The 8,121-nt window shown below is 47.0% G+C and overlaps 1 long non-coding RNA gene across 1 annotated transcript; it reads left to right on the top strand.

Annotated features, from left to right (window-relative positions):
* The first annotated feature begins 804 nt into the window (after nt 1-804).
* Nucleotides 805-4,378, top strand: LOC132808346 (uncharacterized). The gene is made up of 4 exons (XR_009642067.1): nt 805-1,109; nt 1,990-2,190; nt 4,099-4,203; nt 4,316-4,378. It is a non-coding gene; the product is annotated as an uncharacterized LOC132808346 (long non-coding RNA).
* The last annotated feature ends 3,743 nt before the right edge of the window (nt 4,379-8,121 follow it).

Below are 8,121 nucleotides of genomic sequence, written 5' to 3'. Positions count from 1 at the left end.
CCGTTGTTGAACGTTTTGATGCGGTCCAGTTTTTCTTTTGTTTTTTAAAGATGAGATGATGTTTTGTGGTTTTTGGATGGGTTGGGTACAGAGTGGGAGGTAGGGTGGGCTGGGATCTTCCATGTTGATGGGATTTGACAGTGAATTTTGCTTCGTCAATTATTCAGACTGTGTGCCTGGAGAGAGGGAGGGTCTGACCCTTGGGAAGGGTGCTGGCGGGGTGTGGGCGGGAGGTGAACCTTTGCAATGTCCAATCAGAAGGCTAAGTGTTAAGATAACAAGGGCCGATATTTAGCAGTCGATAAGTGCAACATGTAAGCAGTTTGTTCATATGCAGCTCAAAGGCTGTCCCCAAAGTTAAACTTAGTATGGCGCCTACCCACTCAATCCAGTTACCCACCCCATTTCAGGGTGGATATGTGAACTATCACTAATTTTGGTTCTTCTAACGAATAAAACATTTAAACCTAGCTGTTCAGGAAAGCAAACAAGTTTAAAACTACAGCCATGCTGCAGTTAAACTCAATAGACTTACTCAGAGCAAAATACATGTTCTCTGAACGCAGTTGGAAGTTAACATAGTTGTATTAGATGTCGGAATATCTGTTTAAATGGAGCCGTGAGCTTTCCCAATGTAGACAGGGCTCCTCGAAACGTGGCAGTGTCCCCCCTGCAGCTGCAGAGCGAGACAGGAGAGTTTGTTTTTGTGAATGAGCAGTTGTAGCGCGAGGTGGCTGTTGCTTGGTGACGGTGAGGCTCCCCCGGCCCCGCCCATCCCCCCGTGCAGACGTCACGCGGGGGCGAAGGCGGTTGGGAGGAGAAGTCGCTCGAGCGGGGAAGCGGCGGCCGTTAGGAAAATGGCGCCGTGCGGCCCGGGGCAGACCCCCGTCACTGGTCACCGCCGCCTTCCTGGTGCAGCTGCTGTGTCACGGCCACACCGGCCGGCTGTACAGCAGGCAGGAGCCGGTGACCATTCTGGAGGCGGATGGGGTTAAGGGCCTGTTTGGGAACTGGTCGGGCGCCTGGGTGGTGGAGTTCTACTGGTCGTGGGGCGGCCCCTGTGTCAACTATGGGGCCACCTGGAAGGTACTGGGCCCGGGAGGTGAAAGGTGAGGCAGGTTGTGGGGGGGACGGAGGGGAAGGAATGTGGGGCCTGTCCTGTCATAGTCACATTTTACACTCACTTTCCATCTGCTTTTACTGGCGCTTGTGCTGTTTACCCCTCACTGTTTTTTAATCCTTGTGTTGTTTACCCTTTGCTGTTACTTGTGCAATTGCTGAGGGTAGTGTGTAAATACTAGTGAAGGATACTATGCACCAGCATGTATATGTTCCTCAGTTATTGAAGGGGCAGGACCTGTTGAGAACGGTTAGTAAAGCAGGTTGTGCACTAAGCCTTGTTAACATGGATATGTTCATTGGAAAAGTTGACTTTTTATTATTTAGAGTCGTAGAGATTTTCAGCACGGAAACAGATCCCCTCAGTCCAACCTGTCCACGCCAACCAGATATCCTACATTAATCTAGTCCCCATTGCCAGCACTATATCCCTCTACACCATTCCTATTCATATACCCATCCAGATACTTTTTATTGTAATTTTACCAGCCTCCACCACTTCCTCTGGCAGCTCATTCCATACACACACCACCCTCTGCATGGAAACATTGCCCTTCAGGTATCTTTTATATCTTTGTGGCCTCACCCTAAACCTATGTCCTCTGGTTGTGAAGGTCACCCCAACACCGAGGAAAAGACTTAAAAACATTGAGCAGCCAAACAAATGCAAAAGCAATCAAATATCAAGCCACATGGGGGAAAAAATATCGCTCTGCCCTTTTTGATCTCTGATAGACATTTGGAAACTGAAAATCTGTCAATAACACCAGCATTGCTACAGAGCATATTGTGTACACTCCTCGGTGTCAACAAGCAGGGCACGTTTGCCAATGTCATCAAAACATTGTGCGTGTTCCTCATTGTCGGCAGAAAAGGGGCAAAACCTACTTTTGATGGACAAATAAGGCTCACTGGAGGACCAGAAGGAGACTTGTCCTCCTGCCATTCGGAGCTCCCCTATTGGTGAACGCGGAAGTTGGGCCATGAGGTTCTGAAGTTCCTGCCCCTCCCCTCTCTCAATGAAGATTGAGCTTCACTCAGACTGCAGCTTCCTTCCTCTGTCCAACATCTGTGTGTACAGCACTCTCTTTTCTCACCCCCTTTTCCATTTACGTTTCATTCTGGGGTTCAATTGTTGACTTGGAGCAACTGAAAGGAATGGGAGTGAATCCAGTGAGGGGACAGATTCTGGAAAAATTAGTCCAAGCCTTTGTCTCAATTGCCAAAATAGACAGGCAGGAGACTGGAAGAATGCAGCAAGCCAGGCAGTATCAGTAGGTGGAAGAGTTGAGGTATCTGGTGGAACCCTTGTTCAGGATTGGGGGTGGGTATAGCGAGAGCTGTGGAACAAGGGTGTGCTGGGGGCAGGGTGATGAAGTGAGGATAGGTGGAGACAGGTAGAAGGTACAATAGACAATAGGTGCAGGAGTCAGCTCTTCTGCCCTTTGAGCCAGCACCACCATTCATTATGATCGTGGCTGATCATCCTCAATCAGTATCCTGTTCCTGCATTATCCCCATAACCTGGTTGGTGAATGGGAGGAAGGAATCTAGTTGGCAGGGAAGAGTGGAAAGGGCTGGGAAGTGAGTTGGGGGATGGGGTGGGAGATTATTTGAAATTGGAGAACTTAGTGTCGAGTCCTCCAGGCTGTGGACTGCTCAGACAAGATGAGGTTTTGTTCCTCCAATTTGTCAGAAGGGGAGTGGGAAGGGGCATTAAAATGGGTGGAGACTGGGAAGTCCGCTCAGCCTCTGGGGACCTGGCTGTGATGCTCGGCAAACCATTCCCCAAGTTTACGCTCGGTCTTCCTGACGTAGAGAAGACCATAACTGGCAAAGCACAGTGGGTCGAGCAGTAGGACAGTCATAGTTTGAGGCACAAGCCCTTCATCAGGAATGATGCGTGGATGTTCAGAGGGGCATCAGTGTCCTTCTGTGCCAGTTGTCAGACAGGTGCAGCAGGCAATGAGCAAGGCAAGTGGTGTATTAGCAAGAGGAATTAAGTTCAGAAGTGGGAATGTCTTCCAGCAGTTAGGAGGTCATAGAATATATTCAAGGCTGAGTTCACATGATTTTTATGTGGATGCTTGTGGGGGAAGGCAAAAAAATGGTTGTAAGACCAGTATCCAGTTTTAAGACAGTTCCAGAGTCAGACAGCACAGAAACAGACCCTTCAGTACAACTAGTCAATGCTGACTATGTTCTCAAACTAAACCAGTCCCACCTGGCAGTGTTTTGGCCCATATCCCTCCAAACCTTTCCTATTCATGACGTTACTGTACCTGCATCCACCACATCCTCTAGACATTTAGTCCTCACGTGAACTACTGTGTAAAAAAAAATTGTGCCCTTCAAGTCTTTTTAAAATCCTTCTCCTGTCACCGTCAAAATTTGCTCCCTAATCTTGAAACCCCAACCCTAGGGGAAGGACACCCTTTGTTCACCTCATCTCTCCCCTCATGATTTTATAAACGTTGATAAGGTCACATCTCCACTTCCAATGCTCCAGTGAAAAAGTCCCAGCCCATCCACCTAGATGAAGGTAGAATCCTGTCCCTCAGGATTCCCTCCAACAATGTGCCCACCACTGATGTCAGGCACACTGATCTATAGTTCCCTGGCTTGTCCTTACCATCCTTAAACAGTGGCACCACGTTAACCAACCTCCAGTCTTCTGGCACCTCACCTGACATGCACAGTATGCTCTAAGGAGATGCTGTTTTTGATGGATTTAAAGTGTCCAAATGCCACAATTTCTCCCCCACTCACTTGACATAACCGTGCAGGCTCCTCGCTATTTGATGTTCATGTTACTTAGAACCCTCATGATCATATCAATCTCAATGAGGTCACCCCTCAACCTCCTGTGCTCCAGTGAAGACAGTCTCAGCTTCTCCTTATAACTCAAACCCTCCAGTCCTGGCAACATCCTGGTAAATCTTTACTGGACTCTCTGTAATAGTATTCTTCCTATTACAGGGCCACCAGAAGCCTTCTCAGTACTCTACAAGTGACTTCACCAACATCCTGTACACCTTCAACATGATGTCCCAACTCCTTTGTTCAATGGTGTGAACAATTAAGGTAAGTGTGCTGAATGTTTAACATCAATCTACATTTGTCAATATATCATATCAGTTGCATGACACTGTGACCTTTTGCTCTTAACTCTGCGTCTTATGATCCTGCTCCACAGCTACCCGATGAAGGAGCAGCGCACTGAAAGCTAGTGCTTCCAAATAAATCTGTTGGACTATAACCCACTGTTGTGATTTTTCAACCTTGTCCCACCTAGTCCAACAGCAGCACCTCCACCTCCTTTCTAATGAACACAGCCCATACCTCCCGGTGCTGCCAGTAAACTGCCGATGAAATGATGCAGTGCCTGCACTCCTGAAAAGTTTATAATTTCTAACGAAACCAGCTACTCATTCACTGCTCCATCTGATACACGACTTTGGAAACTTAGTGCAGGAGGCTGCAAGAAATGAGCAGCTTTAAAACAAAAACCGCTTGGAGCTTTCAATGAGAGCCTGAGCCCAGCAGTACGTTCTGGTTACCTTTATTGTGGCCCAACATTGTTACAGCTGCAGATGCCCCCAGCAAAAGGGCAGAGAAAGAATAGCTGTGTTTTAGACAGCTCAACAACAGGGGGAGGTGCAAGGGGCAGGGCAAGGCCAACAGCAGGCCCCCGCACTACGCCTGCGTTGCCTTGCACAGTTTACAAAAATCCCTTCCCCTTCAGAGACTCCCCAGTGTGGAAGCTGGCCACTCGACCCCAAGACTACACACCGATCCTCCAAAGGGTAACCCACCATGCAATTCCCCTACCCCATTGCTCAACATTTACCCCTGACTAATGCACCTAACCTGCACATCCCTGGGCACTATGGGTATTTCAGTACTGTCAATCCACCTGAACCTGGACAACTCGTATATGCCAACCAGATATCCCAACCCAATCTAGTCCCACCTGCCAGCACGGGGCCCATATCCCCCCAGTTGCCTTTTAAATGTTGCAATTGTATCAGCCTCCACCACTTCCTCTGGCAGCTCATTCCATACACGTACCACCCTCTAAATGAGAAGGTTGCCCCTTAGGTCTCTTTCATATCTTTCCCCTCTCACCCTAAACCTATGCCCTGTAGTTCTGGACTCTCCCATCCCATAGAAAAGACTTTGTCTATCTATCCTATCCATGCCCCTCATGATTTTATAAACCTCTATAAGGTCACCCCTCAGCCTCTGACGCTCCAGGGAAAATAGCCCCAGCCTGTTCTGTCTCTCCCTATAGCTCAAATCCTCCAGTCTTGGCGACATCCTTGTAAATCTTTTTAGATTAGATTAGATTAGATTACTTAGTGTGGAAACAGGCCCTTCGGCCCAACAAGTCCACACCGACCTGCCGACACATATATCACCCAGACCCATACTCCGGGGGTTTGCAAGGACTGCCACAAACACTACGTAGGACAAACAGGAAGAAAGTTAGCCACCATAATACACGAACACCAGCTAGCCATAAAAAGACACGATCTTCTATCCCTTGTAGCCCAACATACGGATGAAAGAAAACACCACTTCGACTGGGACAACATCTATCCTGGGACAGGCTAAGCAAAGACATGCCAGAGAATTCCTAGAGGCCTGGCACTCCAATCACAACACCATAAACAAACACATCGATCTAGATACCATCTATCAACCCCTCAGAAAATGAACAGGAAATGACATCACCACAAACCCCAGGAACCCCATCCAGGCCAAACATATAAATCGAAAGCAGGAGACAACAGCTTCGCTTCATTTGGAGGTCGCCACTGATGTTCCCGAGCCAGGTAATGAAACGTCTGGATATCAAACCTACAGTTCAGCGAGCAAACCTACACCCTAATCCTCAACCTGAGCTACAAACCTTGCAAAGTAGAATGTATTTGCAAACATCATGCTGCAAATACAAACCCACCCCCATGGATGATCTATCTCGTGTGTGCATGAGATAGAGAAACAGTCTATTTCCGTGCTGTTTATCTCTATTTGATAACCGTTGCTTTATTTCTGTTGGTGTAAATGTTGTTGTAATTCATAGCTGGATCCTCATAGGTGTAAGGGTGACAGAATTCCTCAAGTAGGGCATTGGAAGATTCCTGGGAGACCCCTATTTCTGGTTTACTTCCTCATGAACAAACATTAAGCACGTGTACCTATTTATTTACGATTTTGTTTTATTTTTCTTGTTCGATTCCCTGCTATGACTACACCTTGTATTAGGATAGTTGACAGGCTGGGAGATTGTGGCTTGGGTCTTGATTGAATATTTTATCGTTCCAGAAGTTATAAAAGGCGGGGTCAAAGCTTTAGCAGAAATCCAGCAGAGCTGAGAACAGACCGACATCTTAGTCTGTGGGAACAGGGAGATCAACAGAGGAGAGAGAAATCAGGTCCTGAAACCAGACCACCCTGTGATCAGTGCTTTGATTAGAGGCATCCTTCTACATCAGTCAATGCCAGTTGTCAGACAGGTGCAGCAAGGCAAGTGGTATATTAGCAGGCTGAACTGAGATTAGAAATGGGGATGTCTTCCTGCAGTTAGGGAGTCATTGAATTTATTCAAGGCTGAGTTCATTTGATTTTTGAACAACAAAGTGTGGATTTTTATGTTGTGTGGATGAGGTGTGTTTTTTTGTGGTTTATGTTTTGGATACAGGAAGAGTAGACATTTTTAAAGTGGAAGGCAAGAAAATGGTTTTAAGACCACGACAGAACAGTTACGGTCAGACAGCACAGAAACAGACCCTTCAGTCCAACTATTCCATGCTGACTATGTTCTCAAACTAAACTAGTGCCACTTGCCAGTGTTTGGCCCATATACATCCACACCTTCCCTATTCATGTACTTATCCACATGAATTTTAAACGTTGCATCTGAACATGCATCCACCACTTCCTCTTTACATTCACTCAATACATGAAACACTCTGTTATAAACAAACTTTTCCCAATTCTGTCCATTCCATGGATTCATTCTCTTTCCTTTCAGTTGCTGCAAGTCATAAATTGAAGCCCAGAATTAAATAAATGGAAAAGGAGTGGTGAAGAGAGTACCCTACTCACAGATGGTTGACACAGTAAGGAGGGTGGAGTCTGGAGCAAACCCGAAATGTCGATTTTCCTGCTCCTCGGATGCTGCCTGACCTGCAGTACTTTGCCAGCACCACTCTAATCTTGACCCTGATCTCCAGCATCTGCAGTTCTAACTTTCTCCTGTAAGAAATCAGCAGTTTTAAACCAAAAACCTGTTGCAGTTTAAAGCTCTCATTGAGAGTATGAGCTCAGTGTGAAGTTCAGGTAATCTTTATTGTGACCCAACTTTGTTACAGCTTCAGAATCTCCCAGCAGAAACGTGTAGAAAAAGTAGCAATTTTTTAAAAACAGCTCAAGGTCAAAGTGCAACTCCTCACTTTCTTCATTATTGGTCACCACTGAGTTGTCCCTTTGTAATTGGATCCTTGATATCGCCTTAACCTGGAGGAAGTATTGCCTCACTCAGCAATTTCAACCTGTATCCAAGTAAGTTGGATGAGCAGCATAGAGTCAACCAGACTATTGTGGGTCTGGAGTCACGTGTAGGCCAGAGCGGGTAAAGGATGCAGCTGGGACGACTGCTCTAATAACTGCTCAAGTCTTCCCTTAAAAAGAACTGAGTGAATCAGAAGGGGGTTTTTTTTCCACCCCCACCCCACCAACAATAGTTTCACCGTTAGATTCTGAACTCCAGATTTCTGACCAAATTCCAATTCCGCCATCTGTTGTGGGAATCGAACTCGGGAGCCACTGGAACTGGGTTGATAGTCCAGTTGGTAAAGGCACTCGGCCGTCTTTCTTTCAATCCTCCTGCAATGCCACGTGATCCCGCTGGTAGGTCAGCAAGGAGGCGGCCTGGGTAAAGGCCTTCCCGCACTCGGGGCAGCTTAAGGGCCTCTCCCCCATGTGGATCCACTG

This window comes from Hemiscyllium ocellatum (assembly GCF_020745735.1).
Source record: "Hemiscyllium ocellatum isolate sHemOce1 chromosome 27 unlocalized genomic scaffold, sHemOce1.pat.X.cur. SUPER_27_unloc_43, whole genome shotgun sequence".
Lineage (NCBI taxonomy): Eukaryota > Metazoa > Chordata > Chondrichthyes > Orectolobiformes > Hemiscylliidae > Hemiscyllium > Hemiscyllium ocellatum.
The sequence above is the reverse complement of the archived record's forward strand: the minus strand, read 5'-3'. Positions and strand labels throughout refer to the sequence as shown.